Here is an 8,072-nt window from a genome sequence, read left to right on the forward strand (position 1 = left end):
GCATTTCGACAGGCCATCAGCAATGTCATTCTGAGCTCTTGGGATATGCTCCATTTGTAGGCTGTCAAAGCGCTCTTCTAGCTTCCTCACTTCATTAACATATGCTTCCATGAACGGGCTCTGGTAGTTCTTGTTCACTTGGCGGACGACAAGCTGCGAGTCACCCCTGATAATGAGCTTCTTGATCCCAAGGTCGGCTGCGATTCTGAGACCGGCAAGCAATCCTTCATACTCTACAGTATTGTTGATTGCTTGCTCTTTGGGAAAGTGCATCTGGACTATGTACTTGAGGTGCTCTCCGGTGGGTGCGATAAGCAGCACGCCAGCACCGGCGCCTTGCAGCGAGAAGGCACCATCAAAGTACATCAGCCACTCTTTGCTTGTCTCCTTGACGGGGATGCTCGTCTCCGGAATTTCTTCATCTGGAGTTGGCGTCCACTCTGCTATGAACTCTGCCAATGCCCTGCTTTGGATTGTTGCAGTGCTCTCAAACTTTAGGGCAAAACTTGACAGTTCCAAGGCCCACTCGACAATCCTGCCTGTCGCTTCCGGATTCTGCAGTATCCTCTTCAGTGGAAAGCGAGTGACGACCGTGATCTCGTGTGCCTGGAAGTAATGGCGCAGCTTTCTCGAGGCCATGAGAAGGCCGAAAAGCAATTTTTGCACAGCGGAGTACCTCGACCTAGCCCCCTGGAGAAGGGAGCTGACAAAGTAAACTGGGCGCTGCACCATCTTCTTCTGCACGTCCTTGCACATCTGCGCAGATCCATCTTTGTCGGGACCAGAGCTTGTCGGAGAAGCCCCCTGCTTGTTGCTGGATTCACTTGCTGCGGTTGCTGGCTCATCGTCCGCCTCTCTCTCCGCTACTAATGCAGCACTAACCACTTGATTGGTTGCCGCTAGGTACAACAGCAACTTTTCTTGTGGCTTAGGTGCGACAAGTATTGGAGTGGAGGACAGGTACCTCTTCAAGTCCTGCAGCGCAGCCTCCGCTTCCGGAGTCCATTTCATTGGACCTGCCTTTTTCAATATTTTGAAAAATGGTAGGGCGCGCTCAGCAGACTTAGAGATAAACCTGCTGAGAGCAGCCACGCAACCGGCAAGCCTTCGCACATCCTTGACGCGCTTCGGTGCTTCAATCTGCTCGATGGCCTTAATCTTGTCGGGGTTGGCTTCAATTCCCCGCTGAGACACAAAGAACCCGAGAAGCTTGCCGGAAGGGACTCCAAACACGCACTTCTCGGGGTTGAGCTTGAGGTTGATCTTGCGCAGATTTGTAAAAGTTTCTTCTAAATCTTGGATCAGGGTAGCCTTGTCCTTGCTCTTGACCACTATATCATCCATGTAGGCTTCCACATTCCTGTGTATCTGTGGCTCAAAGGCGACGTGGACTACTCTTGCAAATGTTGAACCAGCATTCTTCAACCCAAAGGGCATTCGTACAAAATAGTATGTGCCACAAGGGGTGATAAATGCGGTTTTCTCCTCATCCTCTTCTGCCATGAAGATTTGATGGTATCCTGAATACGCACCAAGAAATGAAAGCAAATCACATCCAGCTGTGGAGTCAACAATCTGGTCAATGCGCGGCAAGGGAAATGGATCTTTGGGACAAGCTTTATTGACATCAGTGAAGTCTATACAAAGCCTCCATTTCCCGTTCGCCTTGCGCACGACTACAGGATTGGCCAACCACGTGGGATGGAGCACTCCTCTAACAAGGCCTGCTGCTTCCAATTTCCTGATTTCTTCTCCAATGAACTCTTGGCGCTCCACCGCTTGCTTCCTGACTCTCTGCTTGACGGGCCGCGCATGAGGACAGACGGCAAGGTGGTGCTCGATTACTTTCCTGGGAACACCGGGGATATCAGACGGTTGCCATGCAAACACGTCGATATTCGCCCGCAGGAAAGCAACAAGCACGCTTTCCTATTTAGGGTCAAGCGTGGCACTGATGGTGAAGGTACCACCAGTGCCGTCCTCCTTGGCGGACACCTTCTTGGTCTCGGGTGGAGCTGCCATCGTCTTCTTGCACTTGCCGGTGGAGCTCGATGGTGCGTCCTCGATGGTAGCGCAACACTCTGAAGAGGTGCGTTTGCCGGAGTGGGCATCAGAGCTCTTGCCGGACTTGGCCTTCTTCTACCCCCCGGGAGCTTCAGCGGCAAGTGTGTGGTGATCAGCTGCGGCTGCTGCTTCCCGGTAGATCTTGTCGGCGCAGATAAGGGCATCCTTCTTGTCGCCGGGGACAGAGATGACACTTATCGGGCCTGGCATTTTGAGCACGTTGTATGCATAGCGAGAGGCTGCCATAAACTTGGCGAGCGCAGGACGACCAAGGATCCCATTGTAGGGCAATGGAAAATCGGCAACGTCAAATGTGACCCTCTCAGTTCTGAAATTCAGCTCGCTGCCAAACGTGACCGGCAGCGTGATCTTCCCTTTCGGCTTGCTCCTTCCCGGGTTGATTCCTTGGAATGTGCCGGTCTCTTCGAGCTCGCTGTCAGGGATCTGGAGTTTGTGAAGGACCACGGAGGAGATGAGATTCAAGCCGGCCCCGCCGTCAACTAGCATCTTTGTGACCTTGAGGTTGCGGATAGTTGGTGAGACCAACATCGGCAAGCACCCGACCGCAGTTACGCGATCAGGGTGATCCCCAATGTCGAAGATGATAGGCGTGCTGGACCATTTCAGGGGCTTACGTGACTCTATGGATGGCTCTGCTGCATTCACTTCTCGCATCCACTGTTTGAGCTGGCGGTGCGAAGTATGCAGAGAGGCGCCACCGTCAACACACAGGACCTCTGTGGCTTTCTGAAATTCCTGCTCATCGGCCTCATCATCATCCACGTCTTCGTCATCGTCGTCATCTTCATCCTTGTCGCGGCCGCGGGGAGGTCTGTCTCCTTGCCGCTGCTTGGCCTTGCCGCGGCGTCCTCCCCGGCCGGGGCGTTTCTTGCCGGATTCACCAGTTCTTTCCTGGGCCTTCTCTTTGTCGCGTCGCTCATATTCAGCCTTCTGCTGCTCAGCAAGCTGTTCGACCTTCTTGCAGTTCTGGAGATCGTGACCCTTGGTGCGGTGAATCTTGCAATACTGCCTGCCGGAGCTGTCCTGCTTGTCGGCGGCCGCCACAGGATGGGCCTCCTTGTCGGAGCCACCAGCCTTAGCTTCCTTGGCGCCACCTCCGTTGCCGGTCTGCTCGACAGCTAGCACTTCCTTACCCTTATTCCTTCTGTAGTTCCGCCGCCGGCCTTTCCTCGCCGGGGCGGCATCCTCACTGTCAGATCCTCCTGCTCCTGTACTCTCTTCGGGGAGCCTCCTCCCCTCTTCAGCGCGTGCACACTTGTCAGCCAGGGCGTAAAGCTCGCTGATGTCTCTGATCTTACACATCGCCATCTCCTCCCTCATCCTTCGATTTCGCACGTTCTGATGGAACACGCTAATGATCGCGGCGGGGTGGACGTCTGGGATGTTGTGCTGTACACGGCTGAATCTTTGAATGTACTTGCGCAGTGGCTCTCCTTCCTTCTGGGTGAGCAGATGAAGATCGCTCTCTTGGCCATGTGGCTTGTGGCCGCCTGTAAAGGCGCCGACAAACTGATGGCACAGCTCAGCCCAGGAAGATATGGAGTTGTCCGGCAAGTGCATGAGCCAGGATCTGACATTGGGCTTGAGCACCAGCGGGAAGTAGTTGGCAAGGATCTTGTCATCTCGTCCCCCGGCAGCTTGCACTGCAATGGTGTAGATGCTGAGGAACTCCGACTGATGCGTCTTGCCGTCGTACTTCTCCGGCACGTTTGGCTTGAAATTCTTTGTGCTGGGCCACTGGACTTGCTGCAGCTCACGGGTGAACGCAGGACAACCTACCGCGTACGGTAGATCTCCTGGTTCCCCTGGCGCATGCATGTCAACAGAGAGCCCAGCGCGCTTGTCGGATTGACGTCGCGCTTCTCTTCGGCGCTCGATGCGTGTTCGAGCATCTTCTTTTTGTCATTCATGGAGAACTTGGCACTGGTCGCGACGAGCTCGTGGGTCCGACGACGCGGTGGAGCCGCTGTTGGGGTGGACCCGGCGAGTCAGCGATTTTGGCCTTCGTAGTGGAGAGTGCATGGAAGTCGCACCTCCCTCAGTCTTGTTGCCATCGGCTCGCATCTGGTTGTCCTGCCGCGGCAGCGAGGTGCTTGGTCACCGCGTAGTGTCGCCGTTAGCGAAGCTGATGAGGCTCTGGATAGTGGCCCTCCATTCGTCGGTCTTGTCCGCCGTCGGAGGATAGTCCAGGAGCAGCTGGGCCCGCGCCAAGGCTTCTGCTGGGGTGGTGGGCGGCAGAGGTGAACGGTGCGAGGAGAGGGGCGTGCTCGGACTCCTAACCAAGTTAGAAGGAGCAGCGTCCCGTCCCGGCGACCGTACCTCGCTGGGGCCAGCATGCTGGCGTGCATGCTGGTCTTGAACGCCGCGCGAACCACCAGCTTGATCTTGGGTCAGCGGACGTATGGCGCTGCGAACGCTATGACGCTGCTGGTCCCGCGCCTCTTGAGAGGGACGCGGTGCGTGCATGGACGCCAAGGTCTGTGTCGCCTTGTCCTTGGACTTGGCAGCGCTGTGGGCACCCTCGTCGACGCCCATTCCTCCGCCGGCGTCCACTCCACCACCCGTTTGCTCCGGAGGCGGTGGAAGCGACGCGGACGGAACAGCTGCCTCCGAATTCTTCTTCTTCGGTGGCATGTCGATGAAGACGATGAAGATCTAGCTTGCGTGCACGCCGGATCGGGTTCGCACGATCTCGACGCCCCCTACCTGGCGCGCCAGAGATGTCGGGGGCGATGCTGATTCCCGCCAACACCTATGGGGACAGGGCCCCTTTTCGGTTCGGTGGGGGGCGGAGAGCGCACAAAGAGCGGATCGAGGCAGTGCACGCGAGCGATTTTACCCAGCTTCGGGCCGCACGGATGCGTAAAACCCTACTGCTGCTTGTTTGTGTATATTGGATTCTTGCTCAGGAGCGATGGACGCTGCCAGACTGAGCTTGAGAGTGTTCCTGGTGTTGAACGAGCCGAACTGGCCGAGCCTCTGAATTTCCCCCCGAACCCCCCTACGTTGCGCTTGGGCCTCCTTTTATACTCTCAAGGGGTCACCGACAGGGGGCAACGTAGACAAGAAGGGTAAAAATGGAAAAAGATGCGGTAGGTGCAGCTACCGCTACTGTGGATACAGTGCGCCCTACCTAACTCTGACGGCAGGGGACAAAGGCATTAAATGCCTGTCTGAGTCTCCTAAACAGTGCAAAAGGTGACCATTAGGAGTGCCACCGTTTGCCACGATGGGCTTCTCTTCATCTCCGCTTGCCACCACGTACCCCTAGCTGCACGGCCTCCCGCCACGTGTGCTTGGGAGAGTCCCAGAGCGACACGTTAGCAGGTAAGCTGGAGCGCGGGCACGAAGTGGGGGTTTCCCGCGGCAAGCTCCTTGCCGCGGCTGTCGTCTTGTCGCGTCCGGAAGCTTGTCGCTCGCCGGGTCTTGCCGGGACGCAGGGCGCGTTGCGGCAAGCTTTCTTGGTACGCCTTGAGTGGCCCTCCCGGCAAGCTCCTCTTGCCGGGGTCTTGTCTCTTCCCGGCAAGCTCCTCTTGCCGGGGCCTTGGCTTGAGTACTTTGTTCTTGAATGGTCTTCAAGGGAACCACGGAGGGTCCTGGCGGTCACCCGGCAAGCCTTGCCGCGGGGCACTGCAACTGCCCGTGCACGAGTTCGGGGTAATAGGGTACCCCTACTCTAGTACACCGACAGAGAGTTCTTGATCCTATCTTGCAAGTCTGTAGTCACCTATTATGTGTTATGATCCGTTAACCCCGAAGTGACAATAATCGGGATACTTACCGGTGATGACCATAGTTTGAGGAGTTCATGTATTCACTATGTGCTAATGCTTTGTTCCGGTACTCTATTAAAAGGAGGCCTTAATATCCCTTAGTTTCCATTAGGACCCCGCTGCCACGGGAGGGTAGGACAAAAGATGTCATGCAAGTTCTTTTCCATAAGCACGTATGACTATATTCGGAATACATGCCTACATTACATTGATGAATTGGAGCTAGTTCTGCGTCACCCTATGTTATGATTGTTACATGATGAACCGCATCCGGCATAATTCTCCATCAACGATCCATTGCCTACGAGCTTTCCACATATTGTTCTTCGCTTATTTACTTTTCCGTTGCTATTGCTATCATCACTACAAAATACCAAAAATATTACTTTTGCTACCGTTACCTTTTAGTACCGTTACCACTACTATCATATTACTTTGCTACTAAATACTTTGCTGTAGATATTAAGTTTCCAGGTGTGGTTGAATTGACAACTCAGCTGCTAATACTTGAGAATATTCTTTGGCTCCCCTTGTGTCGAATCAATAAATTTGGGTTGAATACTCTACCATCGAAAACTGTTGCGATCCCCTATACTTGTGGGTTATCAATCATGACGGTGCTTTGGAGATGGAGATCAAAGGCACAAGATGATGATGGTCATATCATGTCACATATTTTGATTGCATGTGATGTTTATCTTTATGCATCTTATTTTTGCTTAGTCCAACGGTAGCATTATAAGATGATCTCTCACTAAATTTCAAGGTACAAGTGTTCTCCCTGAGTATGCACCGTTGCTACAGTTCTTCATGCTGAGACACCACGTGATGATCAGGTGTGATAATCTCTATGTTCACATACAATGGGTGCAAGCTAGTTTTGTGCAAGCAGAATACTCGGGTTAAACTTGACGAGCCTAGCATATGCATATATGACCTCGGAACACTGAGACCGAAAGGTCGAGCGTGAATCATATAGTAGATATGATCAACATAGTGATGTTCACCATTAAAAACTTCTCCATCTCACGTGATGATCGGACATGGTTTAGTTGATATGGATCATGTGATCACTTAGATGATTAGAGGGATGTCTATCTAAGTGGGAGTTCTTAAGTAATATGATTAATTGAACTTTATTTTATCATGAACTTAGTCCTGATAGTAATTGCATATCTATGTTGTAGATCAATAGCTTGCGATGTAGCTTCCCGTTTAATTTTGATACGTTCCTAGAGAAAAATAAGTTGAAAGATGATAGTAGCAATGATGCAGACTTGGTCTATGATCTAAGGATTATCCTCATTGCTGCACAAAAGAATTATGTCCTTTATGCACCGCTAGGTGACAGACCTATTGCAGGAGCAGATGCACACGTTATGAACATTTGACAAAGCTCGGTATGATGACTACTTAATAGTTTAGTGCACCATGCTTTACGGCTTAGAACTGGGACTTCAAAAATGTTTTGAATGCCACAGAACATATAAGATGTTCTCAGAGTTGAAATTGATATTTCATACTCATGCCCGTGTCGAGAGGTATGAGACCTTAGACAGTACGTTGCCTACAAGATGGAGGAGAATAGACCAGTGAGTATGTGCTCATATTGTCTGGGTACTACAATTGATTGAATCAAGTGGGAGTTAATCTTCCAGATAAGATAGTAATTGATAAAGTTCTCTAGTCACTATCACCAAGTTACTAGAATTTAGTGATGAACTATAATATGCAAGGGATGACGAAAACGATTCCCGAGCTCTTCGTGATGCTGAAATCGACGAAGGTAGAAATCAAGAAAAGCATCAAATGTTGATGGTTGACAAAACCACTAGTTTCAAGTAAAAGGGCAAGGGAAAAAAGGGAACTTCAAGAAGAATGGCAAGCAAGTTGACACTCCCGTGAAGAAGCCCAAAGATAGACTCAAGCCTGAAACTGAGTGCTTCTACTGCAAAGGAAATGGTCACTGGAAGTGGAACTGCCTTAGATACTTGGCAGATAAGAAGGATGGCAAAGTGAACAAAGGTATATTTGATATACATGTTATTGATGTGTACTTTACTAGTGTTTATAGCAACCCATCAGTGTTTTGTACTGGTTCAGTTGCTAAGAGTAGTAACTCAAAACGAGAGTTGCAAAATAAATAGAGACTAGTTAAGGGCGAGGTGATGATGAGAGCTGGAAGTGATTCCAAGGTTGATAAGATCACCATCG

Source organism: Triticum dicoccoides, chromosome 7A (assembly GCF_002162155.2).
Source record: "Triticum dicoccoides isolate Atlit2015 ecotype Zavitan chromosome 7A, WEW_v2.0, whole genome shotgun sequence".
NCBI lineage: Eukaryota > Viridiplantae > Streptophyta > Magnoliopsida > Poales > Poaceae > Triticum > Triticum dicoccoides.